Consider the following 25659-nt stretch of genomic DNA (forward strand, 5'->3'; position numbering starts at 1 on the left):
ATTCGCTGAACTCCAGATCTCCCCCTACCCTATCGCCACATTAGGTGGCTTGAGATTGGAACGCTAGCGTGGACCCTCTGGACGATCCGCAATAAACTTGTGATCCAGTGCATTCCTCTTCGGCGGGCCACCGACGCTCTGTTCAAACTGTCTGATTACTTGCAGCTCTGGCGGCCGCTTAGCCGCCCTTCGGACCGGTACGCCATCACCGCCTTCATCGCCGACCTCTGCTCGTTGGCCGTTCGTCTGTCGCCGCCAGCTCCCCCGCCGCCACCGGAGCCTGATTAGGGCCGCCGTTAGTCGCCGTGCCGGCGCCCCTTGTGTTTCCTTTTCTTTTTAGGGCTTGTTGAGCTCTGCCCTTAGCAGAACCTTTGTACTTTGTGTCGTGAGACTTGGGTGTGTGTGCTCTGAACTATGCTTGTATGTGTGCTCTTGGCGATTTGCTTTATTTATAAAGCGGGACGAAAGCCTTTTTCAATATAAAATAAGAATTAGGCTAGGACTTTGTCATATTGAATGGGATCGGGTCCATGTGCCCTGTTTGACCACATAAGTTTCTTTTGCAAGAAGTCTTGCTTCATTTTATCTTAGCACAGAGAGACCGCCTAGATGCTCGATTCTTTCTAGGATGGAAGAATTTCAAGAAGTTGAACCTCATACGAAGAACGCATAGCAGAACGTTTTTTTTTCTTTTGAAAGAGTCTTTGCTTAAGTTAATTATATATAGCAGAGACTGTCTAGATGTTGGACCTGAACCTGGTTCACGGAGTCAGCGCTTAGTCTCTGTGTGTTTATGCATCCTTTTTTCTTCCATTTCATCAAGTTCAACCTCGTTTGTGCTAGAGTTGTGTCGAATATTATTGTATAAGGTAAGTTATAGTTGGACTTGGTTTTGGACTGTGTGTAGACAGGGTAGGAGTTGTGTCATAATAGGACATTTGCATCCTAGGCCTCTCATATATATCGAGGGTAGATACACGATGTAACCTATGCCAACATAATAGCACAGGCACACGGAGGTGCCGGTGGTGTGTGTCGGCGCCCGGGCGGACGGAGGTGCAGTATTATAGCGGTTTTATGGGGAGGAGCGCCCGTAGTCATGTCCCGGAGATGTAGCCATATCGGTGAACCTTATTAATAAATTTTGGTGTCGTGCTTGTATGATTGCTTGGTCCTCGATAGATCAACGATGGCCTCGAATTTATTCTAACAGTTTGTCGGTCCGTCCCTCCATGTATGGCACAGAGTTCGCTGGAGAAGAACAACAGACATGGCAGAACGAAAGGCCTAATATGGCCATGGCGAGCTAGCGGCGTCGGTCATTTCCTTCCTGATATACAGATTGACCTTGACCTGGAATTCAGTACGCATCTGCTGAGTGACATGAGCCATGGCCTTGCTCTTATCAACCACCCCACAGAAACTGATAGGTAGAGTTAACGGAAATTGTATCAAAATGTGTTATTTCGTAAGTCAGTGTATCATTTTTCTGATGCAAGTTGTTGCACTCTTGATCTGATTTACCCTTCAATATGCACCTGCTGAGTCACAGAGAAAACTGAATGACACAAAAGCCCTGCATTTACTAATTTAGATACATTATAACTGAGTATCTTTCCTACCCTCTCAGGCCATCAGCGTTGCCAACCATTTGATTGTCAATTTAGATCATTTTCAGCCGTTAGATTACCTCTAAATCACACCTGAGGTTGTTTCGTTCATTAATACTGTTCGCTGACCTTCTGAGCTGCTGCTCTGGTCACTTTTTTGAGCATCATGGGTTAAATTGGGTCCAATGGGCCTGTAGCAGCCTCCTTATAGTTACGTAGGTCGCACAGACCCTCCCTCGACGGGAGCTCCTATAGGCCGCTCGTTGCGGCAAAGTGCCGGCGCTTCGCACAGGAGCGGCTAGCGTGGGCCGGCCCGTTTAAAGTGGCAAGCGGCGGTACGTTCTCAGGCCATCAGCGTTGCCAGCCATTTGATTGTCAATTTAGATCATTTTCAGCCGTTAGATTACCTCTAAATCACACCTGAGGTTGTTTCGTTCATTAATATTGTTCGCTGACCTTCTGAGCTGCTGCTCTGGTCACTTTTTTGAGCATCATGGGTTAAATTGGGTCCAATGGGCCTGTAGCAGCCTCCTTATAGTTACGTAGGTCGCATAGACCCTCCCTCGACGGGAGCTCCTATAGGCCGCTCGCTGCGGCAAAGTGCCGGCGCTTCGCACAGGAGCGGCTAGCGTGGGCCGGCCTGTTTAAAGTGGCAAGCGGCGGCACGTTCTTGCGGCAAAGTGCCGGCGCTTCGCACAGGAGCGGCTAGCGTGGGCCAGCCATTTGATTGTCAATTTAGATCATTTTCAGCCGTTAGATTACCTCTAAATCACACCTGAGGTTGTTTCGTTCATTAATATTGTTCGCTGACCTTCTGAGCTGCTGCTCTGGTCACTTTTTTGAGCATCATGGGTTAAATTGGGTCCAATGGGCCTGTAGCAGCCTCCTTATAGTTACGTAGGTCGCATAGACCCTCCCTCGACGGGAGCTCCTATAGGCCGCTCGCTGCGACAAAGTGCCGGCGCTTCGCACAGGAGCGGCTAGCGTGGGCCGGCCTGTTTAAAGTGGCAAGCGGCGGCACGTTCTTGCGGCAAAGTGCCGGCGCTTCGCACAGGAGCGGCTAGCGTGGGCCGGCCTGTTTAAAGTGGCAAGCGGCGGCACGTTCTCGACATGAAAAATCGCAAAAAATGAAATACCGCTAGCGCTGTAACTCGAACACACGACTTCACACTAATTAGACTGCCGTGCAAACCACTGCGTCATAGCTGTTCTCATGCTCAATTAGCAGCGCGACATTTAAAGAAGTATACGACAGAGACAAAACTTAAACATTAATTTGCAAAAAATCCCAAAAACTACAGTCCATTTATTGGGTCGAACCGACGACCTCCAACAACTTAATTTTTCGAAATTATAAATATTTTCTTCAAAATAAAAACATTTTCCGAATTCTCGTACAAATTTTGTAAAAACAGGAACATTTTGATTATGTGAACAAAATTTGAAAAGGGGGAACATTTCTTGAATTTGTCAATAAAAAATAAAAATGTGTACATTTTTAAAACTTCCAGAACATTTTTTGAATTTGTGAACAAAATTGAGAAACATGAACTATTATTGAATTTGTGAACAAATTTGGAAAGCTGGAACATTTTTTTCAATTCCCAAACATTTTTTATCTTGAGAACAAATTTTGAAACGGAGAACAATTTTGAAAAATCTTGAACAAATTTGGAAGCGCGATCAATTTTTTAAAGCATGAACATTTTTAAATCTTGAGAACATATATTGAAACGGGGAGCAATTTTGAAAAATCCCGAACAAATTTGGAAGCGCAAACATTTTTTGAATATGTGAAAAAAAAATTGAAATCCGATACATTTTCTGAATTTCGAAAGTTCTGTACTTTTTTGTGTAACGAGAATAATTTTTGAATTTTGAGAACATTTTTTCAAAAACTGAACATTTTTTGAAAACACGAACAAAATTTAATTTTTTCAATTTTTTAAAGGAAGAGAAGAAATGAAAAAGAAATAGTAAATATTTTGTAAAACTACGAACATGTTCTGAAAAAGAAAATAAACTTGAAAAAGAAAATGAAAGAAAAACAAAAAACGAAAAAATGAAAAAGAAACAGAAACGAAAATAAAAGAGAAATAAAAAACAATAGAAAAGCAGAAAAAAAGGATACAGGAAAAAACCCGGTTCAGGGAACCTTTTAGAAGGTTCTCAAAACCGGTTGAGTGCATTATGTGTAAGTGGGCCGGCCCATGTCCGTCGCTCGCTGCGTTGCTATGTGTGATCGCTCGACAGTTTGCCGCAGTGAGCGGCGAATAGGATTTTCCTCCCTCGACCCTCCCGATCTTGGCCTAGAGAAAAACCTAGGTGCTCTGCCGCTGCTACCGAGATCCATCCCGCCTGCTTCCTCCTCACGCAGACATATCCATCCCGGACCCACATGGCAGGATGGAACGACACCATGCTATACTTCAGACGATGCTCGTCCCATCGGGTATGTACACCCACGTTTGGCGTGTGTTTGATGTCCATCTAGACTTACGAGCAAGAAATGAGTTTTGATTTTGAAGACGTATTATAGCCCGTAGCAACGCACGGGCGTTCTACTAGTATCTTCAGCTGCCAACTGACCTTTCACTCTTCTTTTGTATGTGCAGTTATCTCACTGTTGCATTTGCGGCTTGGAGGCAGTTGGCGCCCAGATGTCGATGGCAACAGTGACGGTGGTCTCTCCCATGTGAACAATGGCGTTACATTACAGCCTTACACACAGCCGGAACTCTCCGCGCATTAACTTCAACAGTAGTTGTGTGTAAGGCTGCTCGCAGTGTTCTTTGGACTCGGAAATAGGATTCATCTCCCATTGACCAAGTTCAACCTCGTTTATGCGTTTATGCATCTTCTTTTCTTCCATTTCATCAAGTTCAACCTCGTTTGTCCGTCCGTTCCGTCCGTCCGTCCGTCGTCCATGTACGCTCAGAGTTGGCGGGAGAAGAACAACAGAACGAAAGGCCTAATAAGGCCATGGTGAGCTAGCGGTGTCAGTCATTTCCTTCTCCCTATACAGAGCGATCTTGACGTGGAATTCAATATGCATCTGCTCTTATCAACCATCACACACAAATGGATAGGTAGAGTTAACAGAAACTGTATCAAAATGTGCTGTTACAGAAGTGAGCCTACCATTTTTCTGGTGCAAGTTGTTGCACTCTTGGCGTGATTTACCCTTCAATATGCATCTGCTGAGTCACAGAGAAAACTGAATGACTTTACTAATCATCCAACAGAAGCGGATACAACCGCTAATGAAACGGACTGCCCACTGATCATCCACCATGTCTACTCATCCCTTACACATGATTTTTCACCTTTCTGCAAAGACGAGGCGTGTGAGTTTGACCCGGCCGAAAGCTTTGGAGCTCACCTGAGACCTGACTAGCTAGCTAGTAGCTTGTGTTGATGTCGCCCAAAAGAAGCGTTTCCATGCGCGCAGATCAGTTGGTCAGGTCAGGTCAACCCCTAGTTTCTGTACATACATGCATCCTCTTCATTTCACGCTGCAGAGCTTTTGTCCGCCCGTCTGATCGCCGCACCGTCCACAGGTGACAGGTCCTTGTATGTACAGCAATGAATTTTTTTACTGTGGCAATGAATGTTTCAGGTTTACGAAAGGGAAACATTTTTTATGGAGAACATAACAGCCATGACATAAACAAATTCAGAATATAAACTTCTTGTCCAGCTCCAAACGGTCCGGTGAACGAGCCATGTCAGTTCCCACTCGAGATATTGTCATTGACGGTGACCAGTATTCGACGTGCCTTTCATCTTCCATCATTTGAAGACCATAAACCTTCATCGGGTTAACCTAGATTGCCCCACTCTGAATTTCTCAGGCTGCCCAATCTTCATCGGGTTAACCTAGATTGCCCCACAAGGATCATACAGGAATCGAAGGGGTAGCACTACTACTTCTTTTACCCTTAGTGTTATTTCCACCTCCAGTTTCTTTTGTGATATCCATTGTTAGACCTGCATATAAGCAGCTTACTTTTTTTTCATTACCACGGTTCAGTAGTTTTATCTGTACCAATGGCTCTCAAGATAATGATTTAATAACACGTAGTGTATTAATTGGATAGTGTGATATTTCCGGTGCTTGAGGTGTAGTTTTGTCTTTTCTTAGTTACTTTCAGATTAAAAAGTATCAACCTGAAGTTCCTACTAAGTAAAATTATTTTGTCATGAGTCTCAGACTTCTTTTTTCTCCATTTGCAATCTGCCCAGTTTATCTACAGATGGGATTTAGAACGGTGCCCAATTTTCAGCAAATTGAAGACTTTGTTGCTCAATGAGTGGTTCACAGCTATTGACCTAGGTTGCATTCTGCAACACTCTCCAATTCTTGAAATGCTCACTCTTCAGCTTCGTAATACGAAGGTACATTCTGTGTATAAGGAATTGTCATATATGTGCTATTGTCGTACTGAATGTTTTCTATCATGTAGAGCCTCGCAAGAGCAACGACGGCCCAAGAAACAATAGATCAATCATTCGTGTGTGCGCACCTCAAGGTTGTCAACATCGAATGTGACGAGGTTCATGAGGAAATTACAAAATTGTGAATATCTTGAGGACATGTGGCATACTTCGTGATCACATTAGCATCAAGGCTCCATCATCACCCTCGTACTGTAAGTTAGCTGTTGTCATTCTTCATCCTGTGCGATAGCTGGAAACGTCTTAGCCTGTTGAGGCCGACGGGTTCGTGTTATATAGAGTTGGGGCGCACCTCCCAACCATAGTGCATACATTGTTGAGATTACATAAGAGAGAGAGAGAGAGAGAGATATTCAAGAAAGAGATAGAACTTGGAGAGAAAGGAAAATAATCTATCTCTATCTATCTATCTATCTATCTATAACTACCTCATGCGCCGGGTGCACCATAATGTGTTTAACACCCTCCGTTAATCACAGCTTCATTAAGTTGAGATTATGATTGAATTCTTCAAAACTTCTTGTGGGCAAAGGCTTTGTAAATCCATCTGCAATCTGATCTTTTGAATGCACAAACCGAATGTCAAGTTGCTTTTGAGCAACTCTCTCTCTCTCTCTCTGACAAAATGAAATTCTATCTCTATGTGCTTTGTTCTGGCATGGAACACAGGATTAGCAGAAAGATAAGTGGCTCCAAGGTTGTCACATCACAGACATGGAGCTTGTTTACTCTTCACCCCAAGCTCTTTCAACATAGACTGAACCCATATGATTCCAGCCGTAGCATTTGCTAATGCTTTGTACTCTACCTCAGTACTTGATCTAGATACAGTAGCCTGTTTGCGTGCACACCATGATATTAAATTAGGCCCAAATAAGACTGCAAAACCACATGTTGAGCGCCTGTCATCCAGGCATCCTGCCCAGTCAGAATCGGAAAAGGCACCGACAAGGGTAGAAAATGACTTGCTGAAATTTAGACCTATGTTGAGAGTATGTTTAACATATCTGACTATACGCTTGGCAGCTGTCAAGTGAACATCAGTAGGTGCATGCAAAAACTGGCAGACTTTGTTAACAGCAAAAGATAGATCAGGCCTGGTAAGAGTTAGATACTGAAGAGCTCCTACGAGGCTTCTATATTTTGTGCTATCTTCCTGACTCAAAGGTTTACCTTCTGCAAGAGACAATTTTTCTGAGCTGGATAATGGAGTGAGTGAGGGTTTACAAACTTGCAATCCTGTCTTTTAACCAGATCGGTTGCATATTTTGCTTGAGAGAGATGAAGTCCATTCTGATGCTTCTTTACCTCAATCCCAAGGAAGAAGTGAAAGTCTCCAAGATCCTTTAATGCAAACTCTGCACTCAGGTCCTTTAAGAGACCTCTGATTGCTTCATCAGATGAGCTGGTCACAATAATATCATCAACATAGATGAGCACAAATATGCATGTATTGGATCTGTTATAAATAAATAATGATGTGTCTGATTTAGAGGGAACAAATCCAAGTTTTTGCATCTTGTGACAGAGACGAGAGTACCACGCCCTTGGAGCTTGTTTTAATCCATATAAAACTTTATCAAGCTTGCACACATAAGAGGGAGCATTCTTACTTTCAAACCCAGGAGGTTGTTTCATGTACACATCCTTTTCCAGAACACCATGGAGAAACGTGTTATGTACATCAAGCTGCCTGACACTAGTGCAGAACAGGGCAATAGCACCGGTTCATAAGGCCCTTTAGTGCCGGTTTCGGAACCGACACTAACATTTCGGCACTAAAGCCCCCCCCTTTAGTACCGGTTCAGCACGAACCGGTGCTAAACGGCAACCACGTGGCACGAGTCAGCTCCGGGGGCCGGGAGCCCTTTAGTACCGGTTGGTAACACCAACCGGTACTAAAATGTTTGGGGGATTTTTGGTTTTATGATTTCTTTTTCATTTAATTTTGTGTTTTCCATTTTAATTCTTTTTCGTTTGCTGGTATTTTACGGTACTACACATTGTACACGTTATGCGTATATATATATATATAAATAGAATTTCTAGTAGAACCAATCATATATATATCATCAATGTCTCACAAACCACCATATTAATTTACACATACACACATGTATAGCTATATACAATTTCTCCTACATATGCATGTTTCCTTCGGAGCCAGTGGCATTAGCCTAATTGGTGCCTTCGGAGCACGATGACAATTGGAAGTGGTTCATGACATGTTCGATGGGGGCGGTAGTGGGTAATAGTATTCTCCCTTCGGATTTATGACCTGGTCGAGCAAAAATCCCGCTATTTCCTCTTGAAGTGCTTCTACGCGCTCCGTTTCTAGGAGCTTGTCCCGCACCTCTTTGAACTGTTAAGAAGGAGATCAATATGCATGTGTATTAGTTGTGTGACTAGATATCGATAATGGTGTAAAAATTGTGAATAGTGTTCTGACAAGCGTACCCATTCCTTTCTTTGAGATCTGCTCCTTTCGGACGCCATCATGCGAATGTTCTCGCAAACGCAGTATGCACACAGATTAGTCCCCTGCGCCTGCTTCAGGACCTTTATTACGAGAATGGAATTTAATTTGATCAGATAATAATTAATCAAGCATGATAATTAAAGAGATGGCAGCTAGCTAGCTAGCTAGTACTACTTAATTACTTACCTTGGATCGAAACCATTTCAGCTGTGGTTTCCATTCGCCTTCCGTGACGCTGATGAACCTTGCCCAAGCCCTGCCCGCCGACAAAGAAAATGAATAAAGGGGTTATTAAATAGTTCATATCATGAAATGACGAACTAAATAGGCCGAGATATATAGTTAATAATGATTGAAATTACCTGTTGACTATCCCATACAAGATGGTGTAGTCACTATTTGCTTTGAGTAGCGAGTCCAGTATTTCAACTGTTCCGGCGTCAACTTTAATGATACACAAGATCCAGTGAAATCTGCATGCACACACGTTTGCATGTCTTAATTAAGCGGCCATATGTAAGCAAAAACATGTAGCTAGCTAGTAGGCAAAAACAGAGAATTTGTAGTACAAGAAAGTGTGACTCACTCGAAGTTGTAAGGAAGTAGTATATCTTCATTGTATTTGAGGCGCTTCAAGAACTCTAGCATGTTGTTCTCTACCTTCTTTTCATAATACTTGCTCATTTTCCATGTGTATTGATTAACGGTGTTTGGGTCAATGAACCCAATGCCATAGCGTCCACCTTTTCTCATTTCATACATCTTCATCCTGCATAATACCACAGAAAAGAATATAGTGAGGATAATTATAGGTAATGATTGATCAAAAGGATCACTACAGCTAGCTTGAGACTTAAATTACAGAAAGAAATCACTTACAGACAATAGCAACTGACGATAGATTTGTCGAGTGCGTCTTGATTGTATAACTGAAACAGTTCAGAATACTCAACGGCCACAGCTTTCTCATGGTAGTAATGATCCTTCTTGACATACACCATGAGGGACTCTCGATCGGATCTCTTGGTAATGTCCATGTACCATTGATGCAATTCATACATTCTCGTTGGGAGCTTCTTGACATCTTCTGGCTTGACCAAAGGTTGGCCCCGGACATATTTCCGTTTTATTTCCTCCTCTGTAATCACAGGCATGTCCTCGATCTCGAGGAGTTGTCCAACAGTGATCTTGAGTTCTTCAGCCTGCATTATATGCTCCTGGGTTATTACCACATCGCCCACCTCGGGAACGTAAACTGTTTGGCCACAATAATATTGGGCGCGCATACTGTCACGTGTTGTCGGCACAACAAGCGGGGGGTCGATTGCGCCGCCTGTTCTCCCAGCTGGGCAACGGTTTTTCCGCATTTTTCGACAGCTGCTTGTTGTTTGCTCGAGCTCGAGCTCGCCTCCTTCTGTAGACGTTGTCGATGTAACTTCCTGATGTGGCGCTCATAGTCTGTGTCAACAGGCTTAGGAGCTGGTGGTTGAGCCATACGAATGAAGTGGTCAACTACTTCCACAGGCACTTTCTCCCTTGGCGTCGGTGGCGGTTTCGGTCCAAAATGGGCGTCGACTTCTGCCCGCACTATGGCATTGGTTTGCTCCTCGGTCCTGTCGTAAGCCCTCACAGGAAGAGGAGTAGTGAGGTTTGGACCATATTTATATCGCTTGCCTCCGCTTGTACTTCCTGTACTATGACCTCGACTGGTACTACTACGCACCATAGCTGCGGGGTGTCTCTTCTGCGATTGCTGAGGCGGCGGAGACGGCTGACGGGGCTAAGTTGGACGAGGAGGAGTGGCCTGAAGCTGTGCCGGACTTGGAGGAGGAGTGGCTTGACACTTTGCCGGACTTGGAGGAGGAGGAGTGGCCTCACGCATTGGTGGACTTGGAGGAGCGGGAGTCTGCTGACTCGGTGGCGGACTTCGACGAGGAGTCGGGTGACGCGGTGTCGGTGGCCTTCGAAAAATGATGCAATCCTTTCTCCATAGGATGATACGATGTTTGGCATCTCCGAGTGTGTGCTCCTCATCACCTCCAGGAATGTCAAGCTCTAGCCCCGAATATTGGTCCACCACCTCATCAACCAAGACACGAGCATAGCCCGCTGGAATCGGGTTGCAATGGAAGGTTGCCTCGGGGGAATTTGAAAAAGCAACGGCGTCCGCCACCTTCATGGATATGTTCTTCATTTTGAAGTGTAGCTCGCAGTTAGTGTTCTCCGTGATGTCATCCACGGGGTATCTATCCAGCACTACTGCGTCGCCCGGGGCGGAACCCACGCTGCTTCTCGGCATGGATGGGGCGGTGGTATCCAATGCTGGATCATCCGCTAGCTACTGCAGCTGCTGAGACCCCCTTTGCTGGCTAAGTGAGTCGATCTGCTCCTGCTGCCGCTGGAATTTAGCTGCCAATTCCGCTTGACTTGCTTCTAGGCCTTGAAGGCGTTCATAGTCGAGCTTCCTTTGCTCCTCCTCCATCTTCCTCTTCTTCTCCTCTGCAATCTTCTTTCTCACACGGGTTCTGTAGTCGGCGTTCCAGTCCGAAAACCCCTCATACCATGGAATAGCGCCCTTGCCTCATGTTCTTCCCGGGTGTTCAGGATTTCCCAGGGCACGCGTAAGCTCGTCGTTCTCTCTGTTGGGCTGGAACACCCCCGATCGAGCCTCTTCTATTGCAACAAGTAGCGCATCGTCGGCTCCGTTCAGACATGCCTTCGTCGAAACATTGCCTGTCTTCGGGTCCAACTCCCCCCCATGCGCATAGAACCAAGTCCTACACCTGGGGGGGCCAGCTCTTACTAACCGGAGTGACACCTGCATCCTCCATCTCTTTCTCAGACTTATCCCACTTAGGCATTGCCACCGCGTAGCCACCTGGCCCCAGCTTATGGAACTTATCCTTTTTTCGGCATTCTTCTTGTTTATTCTCGACCGTTCCTTAGCTAATTCTGAATCCTTGAATTTCACGAAATCGTCCCAATGAGCACTTTGATTCTCTAGTATCCCCTCGAATACTGGAGTCTTCCTTCCTCCCTTGACGTACTTCTCCCACGTCATTCTCTTGTGGTTCTTGAATGCAACCGCCATCTTCCTAAAAGCAGCGTCCTTGACTTTCCGCATGTCTGCTTCTGTGAAATTATCTGGTAAGGTGAAATGTTCCATGAGAGTATCACAAAGCAGATTTTTTTGCTTCTCGTCGACAAAAGTAACATCTGGACGTGGATTTGCTGGCTTTCTCCATTCTTGAAGGGAGATCGGGAGTTGGTCCTTCACAATAACTCCGCACTGACGAACGAACTTGTCCACAATCTTCTTAGGCGCTAATGGTTCGCCATTAGGTCTGATTGCCTCGATATTGTACTTTACGCCCTCCTTCAACTTTTTGTTCGGGCCTCGTTTCGTCCTTTTGCCTGAAGATTTGCTCGATCCGGATGGCTGAAAGAAGAAAGATCGATTCGTTAATATATCTTCAACTCATTTAAAACATGCGATGATCACCAGATTCCTGCTTATATAAATATATATACCTCGCCGGTGTTTGTTGTTTCAGGATCAACATGTTCTTCGTCGTAGTTCATGACTTCATCTTCTCGGTCGTCGCGATCGAATATCATATCACCCTCTCCGGTGTTGTTTAGAAATTCGGAGCCGTCAAAATCTTCTTCATTCTGATCATCATCTGGCCCGCGTATGATATCGAGCATGGTCTGTTCTCTCTCTCTGTCGGTATTGTCCGCCATAGCTTTTATTTAACTATGCCAAAAGAAATATAAAACAATTTAGTATAATCTCGAATAATAGATATAATCTCGAATACATCGTCTCGAATAATAGATATAATATCGAATACATCATCTCGAATAATAGATATAATATTGAATACATCACTAGCTAGCTAGCTAGCAAGCTAATAAAGATCGAATAGTACAGAGTAATCTAGGCCACTCGCGGTTCCTGAGGTGCGGGCGGTGGACACCCAAAGAGAAGGAACCATCACTGGATCATAGCTTGGGTGATCTCCCCAAAGAACCTGCCAGGTATTGGAGAACCTGACGTCCATAGCAGCCATGTAGCGATGGACGTGCTCGTCCTCCTCCCTAACACGGCGACGTACCACCTCCGGCGGGGCCGGCTCCCTCCGCACCAAAAGTGGCCCACGTGAATGCCACCAAAGGAGATAAGGGTCGACGACGGAACCCGGGGCCGGGTTCCTCACCAAGCGTCGCGCCCCTGAAGGTAGCACCTCCCAGTGCCAGCCCGGCGGAGCCCAGTCCCGTACATGGGTCCTCTGAAGCAGGACGTCGTCGCGGACGTGTCGACGGCGAGGATGCGGGCCGGGCATCGTCGACAACAAAATACTATATGCCGCAAAAGTAAAGTAACATTTTTTAAATGATGGATTGTGATGATTTCATATATGCAAATTCTAAATTTTATAACTAAAAATATAAGAAACTAAAAAAACATAGATCATCGTCTAACAATTTGAAATTAATCTAATTCATCTAGCTAGCTAAAACTAACATTTCCAAAATTTCTAACATTTCTATATAACTAACATTTCTGTAACATTTGACATTATATATATTATAACTAACATTTCTACATACTATTTGACATTAATCTAATCTAATTAATTAATTCATCTAAAACTTTGTATGAAAAACAGAAAAACAGAAAAAACTAAAAGCTAAAAACAGAAAAATTGTGTGTGTGTGCGCGTCTAGTGTGTGTGTAGTGTGTGTGTGTGTGTGTGTGCATGTAGTGTGTGTGTGCGCGCGCGTGTGTGTGCGCTACGGTCGGCGCCGGCGCCGGCGCCGGTGTGCGCTACGATCGATTGGAGGGAGGAGAGGGGCCGGGGGAGGGGCTCACAGCGCGCGCGGGCAAGGTCGAGGCGACGGCGACGGCGACGGCGAGGGCGAGGTCGATCCAAAGGCGACGGCGACGGCGAAGCGAGGGGATCGGCGACCGAGACGGCGACGGGGGTGCCGCGGAGTCGACGGGGACGACACGACGAGGACGGGGGCGTCGCGGAGTCGACGGGGACGGCGCGACGGGGCGGCGACGGCGCGGGACGGGACGGCGGCAGAGAGAAGTGGGAGATGACAAACTGAAAATTTTCGAAGTGTTTCTTATATAGGGGACACCTTTAGTACCGATTGGAGCCACCAACCGGTACTAAAGGCATGTTTTGGCCAGGCCAAGCGGGGGGGAGCACACCCCTTTAGTACCGGTTCCTGGCTCCAACCGGTACTAAAGGCCCCCCCTTTAGTACCGGTTGGTGCCATGACCCGGTACTAAAGGGGTGTGCGCTGCCAGGCGAGGGGCGCAGAAGTTTCAGGGTCATTTAGCTGAAAAAATCAATAAATGCATGAAAGAATTTGCTTGCACATAAAATTTCTTCGCGTTTCAAATGCCAAAACACATAACTAGCTACCCTAACTATTACAGAGATTCCCTCCTGGGTGTGAAACACAGAAAAAAGTGATGATAGCTAAGCCGATCACGGATCTTTGGGTGTGAAACTTTTTCTTTGCGTGTGTCCCTTTGCGTGGTAGCCATGGAAAATCTTCATCATTTAACGGGATGCTCGGGTCAATATTCACTATGAATGGAGCAATTTCATCAAACTTTTCATAATCTTCTGACTTGTCTGTCTTGTCATCCACTCCCACGATGTTTCTCTTCCCAGAAAGAACTATGTGCCGCTTTGACTCATCGTACGATGCATTCGCTTCCTTATCTTTTCTTCTTCTTGGCTTGGTAGACATGTCCTTCACATAGAAAACCTATGCCACATCATTGGCTAGGACGAATGGTTCGTCTGCATACGCAAGATTGTTGAGATCCACTGTTGTCATTCCGTACTGCGGGTCTTCTGTTACCCCGCCTCGTGTCATATTGACCCATTTGCACCGAAACAAAGGGACCTTCAAACCACGTCGATAGTCAAGTTCCCATATGTCCTGTATATAACCATAATATGTTTCCTTTCCCGTCTTGGTTTCTGCATCAAAGCGGACACCACTGTTTTGGTTGGTGCTCTTCTTATCTTGGGCGATCGTGTAAAATGTATTACCATTTATCTCGTACCCTTTGAAAGTCATTATATTCGAAGATGGTAACTGGGACAGCAAGTACAGGTCATCTTCAATAGAGGTGTCATGCATGGTACGTGCTTGCAACCAGCTGGCGAAACTCCTGGTTTGTTCACGTGTAATCCAGTCATCAGACCGCTCCGGGTGTTTGGAGCGTAGCAAATTCTTGTGTTCATCCATATACGGAGCCACCAAGGCGGAATTCTGTAGAACTGTGTAGTGTGCTTCAGTGAGAGAATGTCCGTCCATACATATTATTTGTTCCCCTCCTAGCGTGCCTTTTCCATCCAGTCTGCCCTTATGCCGCGATTCAGGAACACCAATCGGCTTAAGGTCAGGAATAAAGTCAATGCAAAACTCAATGACCTCCTCATTTTGACGGCCCTTGGAGATGCTTCCTTCTGGCATAGCACGGTTATGAACATATTTCTTTAAGACTCCCATGAACCTCTCAAAGGGGAACATATTGTGTAGAAATACAGGACCCAAAACGTTAATCTCTTCGCATAGGTGAACTAGGACGTGCGTCATGATGTTGAAGAAGGATGGTGGGAACACCAACTCGAAACTGACAAGACATTGCACCAAATCATTCTGTAACCTTGGTATGATTTCTGGATCGATTACCTTCTGAGAGATTGCATTGAGAAATGCACATAGCTTCACAATGGCTAATCGAATGTTTTCCGGTAGAAGCCCCCTCAATGCAACCGGAAGCAGTTGCGTCATAATCACGTGGCAGTCACGAGACTTTAGGTTCTGGAACTTTTTCTCTGCCATGTTTATTATTCCCTTTATATTCGACGAGAAGCCAGACGGTACCTTAATATTGAGCAGGCATTCAAAGAAGATTTCCTTCTCTTCTTTGGTAAGAGCGTAGCTTGCATGACCCTGATGTATGCCGTCTTTTCCGTGCATACGTTGCTGGTCCTCCCGTGCCTCAAGTGTATCTTTTGTCTTCCCATACACGCCCAAGAAGCCAAGCAGGGTCACACAAAGATTCTTCGTCACGTGCATCACGTCGATTGCGGAGCGGACCTCGAGGTCTTTCCAATAGGGCAGGTCCCAAAATATAGATTTCTTCTTCCACATGGGTGCGCGTCCGTCAGTGTCATTCGGAACAGGTTGTCCACCAGGACCCTTTCCAAAGACCACCTTCAAATCCTTGACCATATCATGTACATCAGCACCAGTACGGTGGCGAGGCTTCGTCCGGTGATCTGCCTCACCTTTGAAATGCTTGCCTTTCTTTCTTACGGGATGCCTGCTCGGAAGAAATCGACGATGTCCCAGGTACACATTCTTCTTACAATTAGCCAAATATATACTGTCGGTATCGTCCAAACAGTGCGTGCATGCGCGGTATCCCTTGTTTGTCTGTCCTGAAAGGTTACTGAGAGCAGGCCAATCATTGATGGTCACGAACAACAACGCCTTTAGGTCAAATTCTTCCCCCATGTGCTCATCCCACGCACGTACACCTGTTCCATTGCATAGTTGTAAGAGTTCTTCAACTAATGGCCTTAGGTACACATCAATGTCGTTGCCGGGTTGCTTAGGGCCTTGGATGAGCATTGGCATCATAATGAACTTCCGCTTCATGCACAACCAAGGAGGAAGGTTATACAAACATAGAGTCATAGGCCAGGTGCTATGGTTGCTGCTCTGCTCCCCAAAAGGATTAATGCCATCTGCGCTTAGACCAAACCATACGCTCCTTGCGTCATCTGCAAACTCCTTCCCGTACTTTCTTTCGATTTTTCTCCACTGCGACCCGTCAGCGGGTACTCTCAACTTTTCGTCTTTCTTACGGTCTTCTCTGTGCCATCGCATCGCCTTGGCATGCTCTTTGTTTTGGAACAAACGTTTCAACCGTGGTATTATAGGAGCATACCACATCACCTTGGCAGGAATCTTCTTCCTGGGGCGCTGGCCCTCGACATCACCAGGGTCATCACGGCAGATCTTATAGCACAATGCACCACATACTGGGCAAGCGTTCAAATCCTCGTACTCACCGCGGTAGAGGATGCAATCATTAGGGCATGCATGTATCTTCTGCACCACTAACCCTAGAGGGCAGACAACCTTCTTTGCTTCGTACGTACTCTCGGGCAATTCGTTGTCCTTTGGAAGCATATCCTTTATCATTACCAGCAACTTTCCAAATCCCTTGTCAGATACACCATTCTCTGCCTTCCATTGCAGCAATTCCAGTGTGGTGCCCAGCTTTTTCTTGTCACCTACGCAATTCGGGTACAACAATTTTTTGTGATCCTCTAACATGCGCTGCAACTTCTTCTTCTCCAAATCACTTGCGCAGTTTCTCTTTGCATCGGCAATGGCCTGACCTAGATCATCAACGGGCTCATCTGATGCCTCTTCTTCAGCTTCTTCCCGCATTGCCGGCTCAGCTTCTTCCCGCATTACCGGCTCAGCTTCTTCCCCCATTGTTGTATCATCGTATTCAGGGAACCCAAGGCCAGGATAGCTGTCGTCGTCCTCTTCTTCTTCATTGTCTTCCATCATAACCCCTCTTTCTCCGTGCTTGGTCCAAACATTATAATGGGGCATGAAACCGGTCTTAAACAGGTGGACGTGAATGGTTCTTGACGTAGAGTAATTGTGACCATTCTTACAGCGAGCACATGGACAAGGCATAAAACCATCCGCCCGCTTGTTTGCCTCAGCCGCAAGCAGAAAAGTACGCACGCCCTCAACGAACTGGGGAGAGCATCGGTCATCGTACATCCATTGCCGGCTCATCTTCATTACACAACACCGAATAGACCAAATTAATACAAGTTTATACATAAAGTTCATACAACACTTAAATGCAACAAACAAATAACTCTCTAGCTAAAGCATTTAAATGCAACAACAAATACGATCAAGATCGCAACTAAGGTAACAATGGATCCAACAGCATAATGATACCAAGCCTCACTATCGATGGCATATTTTCTAATGTTTCTAATCTTCAAGCGCATTTTCTCCATCTTGATCTTGTGATCATCGACGACATCGGCAACATGCAACTCCAATTCCATCTTCTCCCCCTCAATTCTTTTCAATTTTTCTTTCAAGTACTCGTTTTCTCTTTCAACTAAATTTAACCTCTCGGCAATAGGGTCGGTTGGAATTTCAGGTTCAGATACCTCCTAGAAAAAATTTCTATGTCAACTTGATGGGCATAATTTGTCATAAACACGAAATGCAACTAGTTTTAAAAGAGAATATACATGCCACATCCGAATCATAACAAGGACTAGGGCCGACGGGGACGGATATCAAAACCATGGCACTATATGTATAACAAACAACATACGGGTAAGATAATTATACGAGTAACTATATATCCAAATCACACACATCAATTTTTATATAAAATTTCATGAACAAGAGGCTCACCACAAGGTGGTGCCGGCGACGGGACGGTGCGGGCGATCGACGGTGGCTACGATGGAGATTTAGAAGGCACTAAGTAAACCACACCTACATATGCAAACTAAGTGTTATTTTTGACCTCAAATTGCATATAAATCAAATACTAGCACATATATATATCCTCCCAAATTACTAAACTCACAAATTAATCACTATATAAACCAATGCAAGAGCTAATCTAGCAATGAGAGATGAAAGGACAAAGTTGCTAACCTTTGTGATCATTTGAATGGACGAGGGCCTTCAAATCTTGACAAATTTTGGGCAAATTTTGTGATGAACTCGAGAGGAAGAAGGGAAGAACAGAGGAGAGGGCCGGAGAGGGGAAAGGGGGAAGAACAGAGTGCTGGTGGACGAAGGGTTTATATAGGACGACCTTTAGTACCGGTTCGTGGCATGAACCGGTACTAAAGGTGCTGGAGGGCCCCACTCTGACAACATCCTGCCACCACTCTCATTAGTACCGGTTCGTGGCACGAACTGGTGCTAAAGGTTAGCCACGAACCGGTACTAATGAAAGCGGCCCGGCTAGCCGTTGGAACCGGCACTAATGTGCTTCACGATTGACCCTTTTTCTACTAGTGTGAGACTCCAACCTCTGGAAACAGCAATAGACAAAACAAGGCGAATAGTGGCCGCGTTTACCACAGGACTAAAGGTATCCTCATAGTCTATGCCATATCATTGTTTGAAGCCTTTGGCAATGAGCCTAGCCTTATAGCGGTCAATGGTTCCATCAGATCTCCTCATAATTCTGAAAACCCACTTGCAATCAATTAAATTTTTACCTTGTTGTGGTGGAACCAAGTGACATGTTTTGTTTTTCTTTAGTGCCACATACTCCTCATTCATTGCCTTCTTCCACTTATCATCACAAAGAGCTGCATCAAGGGTTTTGGGCTCATCTGGTTCTCCTGTGGAACAGACCAAACCGTATTTAGTCATATGTTTGTTATTTATGGGTTGGGTTACCCCTTGTTGCAGCCGTGTACGTCGAGATGGTGGAGCAGCAAAATCCGTAGCCGCAGCGGATCCAGAGAGCAGCACAGGATCATCAGTTGCAGCTACAACCGATCCCAAGGCGGATCATGTCGGGGCAGCAGCTCCAGCGCTCGCTGGGTCGGCCGATCCCGAGGCAGATCCTGTCACGGCAGCGGCTCCAGCGCCCGCAGGGTTGGCTGGATCTTCTGTGGCCAATGGTTGAAGTGCCACGTCTTCGGTTGGCGCAGAGGATCCCGAGCCCCGCGCCTCTCCACGCGCGCTGGTCGGCCGACCGCTCGTGGGGGGGGGCCGCTGGGTCTGCGTCCACCCTGGCACGTACCGAGTCTCGCCGCTTGTACGTGACCGGTTGGGTGCTGTACTTTGCGCCACTCAGAGGAGCCCACGTGTCAGGCGCAGGGGCGTCACGGCGTGAGTCCGGCGAAGAGGTGCGTGCGCGTGCGCCTGTCCCCATGCAGTGGCTGATCCCGAGGAGGATCCACCCTCCTGCACCGTTAGTGATCCCAAGGCAGATCCGATCGCCTGCGTCGCTGCTGATCCCGAGGAGGATCTGTCTCTTGCCACGGGACACATGGGATATAGCCCAAATTTTGCACCATTCACATTATTTTCTTCGTTGTGTTCTCCTGTTTCATCAACACATGACTCATGCATACCATTAGATGAGTTAGTCAACAAGTGATCATCAACATTTTGTCCCCCTTGATCAAAGCTAGTGAGATGAGGTGGCAATAGAAGAATTTCTTCTCGAAGAAGTGCGCAGGCATTAGGATGAAGATTAACAAAAGGGAATTTAGTTTCATCATAGACTACATCGCGGGATATGTAAACACGCCCCGTGGAGACATCCAGGCACTTGACCCCCCTTATGTTGAACACTATAGCCAAGGAACACACATTGTTGATCGGAACATGAGTTTACGATTATTGTAGGGACGTAGGTTTGGCCAACAGGCACACCCAAAAACACGAAGAGACTTATAGTCTGGTTTTGTGTGAAGAAGCCTTTCTACCGGAGTTTCATGATTAATGACACGACTAGGTAGCATGTTTATGATATGAACAACAGTGAGAAATGCTTCATCCCAAAATTTAAGAGGCGTGGAGGCGCCTGCCAAAAGGGCAAGGCCAACTTCGACAATGTGTCGATGCTTTCGTTCAGCTGACCCATTTTGCTGGTGAGCATGAGGGCATGACACGTGGTGTGAGATACCAAGTGTTTGAAAGAAGAAGTTTAACTTTTCGTACTCCCCTCCCCAGTCGGATTGGATAGTAATGATTTTACTGTCAAAATTTCGTTCAACTAGAGCTTGAAAGTTTTTGAAAACTTGAAACACATCAGATCTCTTCTTTAAGAGATAGATCCACGAGAATTTACTATAGTCATCGATAAAGCTGACATAGTAGTCGTGTCTACCAACAAAAGTGGGAGCAGGGCCCCAAACATTAGAAAAAATCAACTGCGATGGTTTGGTAGAAACACTGGTAGAAATTGGGTAAGGCAACTGATGACTTTTAGCTCTCTGACATAAATCACAAATTGTTTCATTATGACGCTCACCAACAAACGGGAGCTTATTTTTCCTAAGCAACCTTTCAACTAGAGAAAAGGAAGCATGTCCTAAACGATCATGCCAACGTGTGGATGAAAGCTTGATAGCACCACAAGCTTGTTTATTTTGTCTTCGAAACTCCGGAATCAATGGATAGAGGCCGCCAACGCATCTACCTCCATAGAGAATTGTCCTCATTGCCTGATCCTTGATCAAAAAGTAGGGGTGAAATTCTAGAAAGACATGATTGTCAAGGGCAATTTGATGGACAGAAAGAAGATTTTTGTTGGCACTAGGAACATGCAAAAAAAAAATCTATGGTGAATGTTGCGATGAGGGGTACGAAATATTGAGTGACCAAAGTGACATATACTCATACCTTCTCCACTGGCAGTGTGGATTTGATCCTTGCCACGGTATTTCTCCTTCATAGTGACCTTTTCGAGCTCGTTGGTGATGTGGTTGGTGGCTCCACTGTCGACGTACCAATTGGTGTCGACGCCATAGGAGCCATCGGCCGCCACAGCGACTTTCTCCTCGTCTTGCGAGTCGTAATCGTCCTATTCATACCTATACTAGCAGTCCTTCGATGCGTGTCTGGGCTTGCCGCAGATCTGGCACCGAGGGGCGTCCGGGCGGTTTTTGCTGCCTCCACCAGCGTCGCGTCCACAGCGACCACGGCCACCAGATTGGGGTGGTGTGGCGCCACAGTTGCCGCTGCCAGACCTGCCCTTGTTGCAAGATGAACCGTGTGATCGGGAGTCGCTGCCCCGCCTGCGTTGGCCACGTTGGCCAAAGATTTGAAGTCGCCGCCGCCAGATCCTTGGAAGTGAGCCATGCGCTGATCGAAGTTGGATAGCATGGCAAAGAGCTCATCAAGGGTTACCTCGGTGACGCGAGCGTCGAGGGCAGATACTAGGGGCTAATAGTCGGCGTGAGCCCGTGGATGATGTAGGAGGCAAGTTCGTCGTTGGGGATCGCCTTGCCCGTGGCAGCTAGCTCATCGGCGTAGCCGCGCATGGCAGCGAAGTAGGAGGCGACGAAGAGGTTGCCCTTCTGCGCATTGATGAGGGAGGTTTGGATGTTGTTGATGCGGCTGGCGGACTGCGAGGAGAACATGCCGGCGAGCGTCGTCTAGAGCGCGCCCGCGGTGGTGATCGTGGTCACCGTGAGCAGCACCTCGCGCGTCAGGTTGTTCAGCAGATAACCAAGAACCTGCTGATCCTCCCGGACCCAGATTGGGTGGAGAGGGTTGGGCGATGAAGTCTCCTTGCCGTCCTTGGTGGTGACGAGGAGTTTCGCCAGCTCCGGCTGAGTGCCGTCGACATAGCCGAAGACACCGGCGCCACGCAGCTGGGGAATAACTTGCGTGCGCCATAGCACATAGTTTGTGTGCGTCAGCTTCTCGGTCACCTGGCCATTGAGGTTGGTTTGGGCGGCGCCGGAGGAGGAAGACATGGCTAGGGCTAGATGGAGTTCGTATGGAGCTTAGATGGGAAAAGTATGGCTCTGATACCATGTGTGATAGCTGGAAACGTCTTAGCCTGTTGAGGCCGACGGGTTCGTGTTATATAGATTTGGGGCGCACCTCCAACCATAGCGCATACATTGTTGAGATTACATAAGAGAGAGATATTCAAGGAAGAGATAGAACTTGGAGAGAAAGGAAAATAATCTATCTCTATCTATCTATCTATAACTACCTCATGCACCGGGTGCACCATAATGTGTTTAACACATCCTTCATATGTTTGAGCAATCATCCTTCTGCTATAACTACACATCAGCTTTACAAATCCATTCATGTATAGTACCCATTATCCTGTAATATTAGTTGGATTGCACACTGATGGGGTTCACAATGTCCGTTAAATTCGAAAAAATTTAGTTACTCTGTAAATGCTGCTTGGACTATGTAAGCTAGAAAACATCATCATTCTTCCTATAATTTAGTATCATCCGTGCAAAACCAGTTGTGTCGGTTTTCTTCTCTTTGCACTGTTGTAACACCCACGATGCGGCTATATCTCCCACGTGTGGGAGCACGACTTAGAGGCATAACCGCATAGTAGGCATGTCGCAAGAGGAGTAATCTTTACACATCCCATGTACTGAATAAGAAGGGATAAAGAGTTGGCTTACAACCGCCACTTCACACAATACATAAATATAGCATTACATCAACCAGATACAATCAAGGTCCGACTACGGAACCAAAATAAAAGAAGAGTACCCCTAATGCAAAATATCCCCGATCGTCCCAACTGGGCTCCACTACTGATCAACTAGAAAACGAAACCACACAACGAACACGATCTTCATCGAGCTCTCATTTGAGCTCAGTTGCGTCATCTGCACTGGTATCATCGGCACCTGCAACTGTTTGGAAGTATCTTTGAGCCACGAGGACTCAGCAATCTCACACCCGCGAGATCAAGACTATTTAAGCTTATGGGTAGGAAAGGGGTAGTGAGGTGGAGCTGCAGCAAGCACTAAGCATATATGGTGGCTAACATACACAAATAAGAGCGAGAAGAGAAGCAAAGCATGGTCGTGAACTAGAAGTGATCAAGAAGTGATCCTGAAACTACTTACGTTCAAACATAACACAAGAACCGTCTTCACTTCCCGGACTCCGCCGAGAAGAGACCATCACGGCTACACACGCGGTTGATACATTTTAATTAAGTTAAGTTTCAAGTTTTCTACAACCGGACATTAACAAATTTCCATCTGCCCATAACCGCGGGCACGGCTTCCGGAAGTTCAAAACCCTGCAGGGGTGTCCCAACTTAGCCCATCACAAGCTCTCACGGTCAATGAAGGGTATTCCTTCTCCCGAGAAGACCCGATCAGTCTCGGAATCCGGGTTACAAGACATTTCGACAATGGTAAAACAAGACCAGCAAAGCCGCCCGATGCGCCGACATCCCGATAGGAGCTGCACATATCTCGTTCTCAGGGCAACACCGGATGAGCACTCCGTACAACTAAAACCAACCCTCAAGTTTCCCCGAGGTGGCGCTGCAAAGGACTCTGGTTCGGACCAACACTTAGACAAGCACTGGCCCGGGGGGCTTAAAATAAAGATGACCCTCGAGAGAGCGACTCCCAAGGGAAAAAGTAGGTGGTGGTGAGGCAAATGGTAAAACCAAGGTTGGGCCTTGCTGGAGGAGTTTTATTCAAAGCGAACTGTCAAGGGGTCCCCATAACACCCAACCGTGTAAGGAACACAAAATCAAGGAACATAACACCGGTATGACGGAAACTAGGGCGGCAAGAGTGGAACAAAACACTAGGCATAAGGCCGAGCCTTCCACGCTTTACCAAGTATATAGATGCGTTAATATAAACAAGAGATATTGTGATATCCCAACATATCCATATTCCAACATGCAACAAACTTCATCTTCACCTGCAACTAGCAACACTATAAGAGGGGCTGAGCAAAGCGGTAACATAGCCAAACAACGGTTTGCTAGGACAAGGTGGGTTAGAGGCTTGACATGGCAATATGGGAGGCATGATATAGCAAGTGGTAGGTATCGCAGCATAGGCATAGCAATAGAGCGAGCAACTAGCAAGCAAAGATAGAAGTGATTTTGAGGGTATGGTCATCTTGCCTGAAAACCCGCAAGGAAGAAGAACGAGTCCAAGAAGAAGACAAACGGACGTAGTGGAACGAATCCTCATAAATGCGACGTTATCGGAACCAACCCGAAGAAGCAACACTGGAAAGAAGCAAACAACATAGTAAACAACCGTCACATAATCATGGCATGATGCACAATCAAGTATGATGCATGTCCGGTTTAATGAAGCATGTCATGGCAAAGTGCAACAAACAACACTACAAATATCTCCCGTTTATGTACCCAACAAGATTAAATGTTGATTAACATGGAAAGAGGTGAAGCAAAAGAAAACTACCTATCTAGGCAAGTTTAAATGAGGCCGGAACAACAAACAACAAGTCCGGAAACTCCTCATGTGCAATATTTTAGGTTTGGTACTGTTCTGCCCTAAACACAGTTTTAGAGTAATTAAACATGCAAAGTAAGTCAACAAGTTAAACTAGGCATTTTTCTACCCCATTTACATATAAAGTTTGTTAAAAACGGTGCTACGGTTATTTAGTTATGAAATAAATCATTTTAGCATGTTATTAGAGCAAATTTAACCAAACAGCAATTTAAACATTTTTAACAAGGATGAAAGTTGAAAATTATTAATCTACACAAAATTCTAAGCAAGTTTCATATATAATTTATTTTAATCCGATGCACGGTTCTGAAGTTATTATATGCATGAACAAGGAGGGGTTTTATGTAAATCTGCAAACTCCTGGATAAATAGATAAATTCGCAGATCTTGGAAAAAACGTTATCGGGCTGAAACTGGGCGGACTGGGCGCTCACTATGGGCCAGGCCCAGTCGGTGGAGCTGGCTGCAGGCTTGGCGGTTTGGGCTGACGAAGTGGGTGGCTTGGGCCTTGGAGCCTGGGACTTGGAGACCGGCCACGCTGGTGCTGGACCAAGTCAACGAAGGGGCAGCGCTGGCTGTCTCGTTCGTGAAGCAGGGGATGGCGGCTGGCGATGCGGGATGCAGGGCATGGTGGCGACCTCCTGCGACGAGTGGATGGACGAGGGGGACGGATCCGGTGCGAAGGAGGTCGAGGAGGGCCGAGGCGTGGCTGGAGCTACTGCCGTTCGTCTCGGCACTCGACGGGAGGACGCGGGCGAGGAACTTGGCGCTGCGGAGCTTGCTGTCGGCGAGGCACGAGGAGGGGAAGCAGAGAAGGCCGCGGGCTCCTGGAGGTCTTGGGCGCTAGCTTGGCGACTCCTTCCTCGAACTGTTGTCTAGGCACGGGCGGCATGAGGACGACACCGACGAGCTCCGCGGCCACCTCAGTCGGCGGAACTTGCCAGACTTGGAGGAGATTGAGGCACGGCAGGTGTGGCCTCGCTGGAGCTAGATGGATGGATCATTGCGGTTGCGGATTGGACGCGCC

General features: G+C 46.4%; 1 pseudogene; it reads right to left on the reverse strand.

The window, feature by feature from the left end:
- Positions 1–1287: 1287 nt before the first annotated feature.
- On the reverse strand, positions 1288–21486 carry LOC147966503 (uncharacterized; annotated as a pseudogene).
- Between the last annotated feature and the right edge of the window lie 4173 nt (positions 21487–25659).

The sequence above is a fragment of the Triticum urartu genome, chromosome 6A, assembly GCF_056163025.1.
Source record: "Triticum urartu cultivar PI428250 chromosome 6A, HENAU_Tu73, whole genome shotgun sequence".
NCBI classification, from domain to species: domain Eukaryota; kingdom Viridiplantae; phylum Streptophyta; class Magnoliopsida; order Poales; family Poaceae; genus Triticum; species Triticum urartu.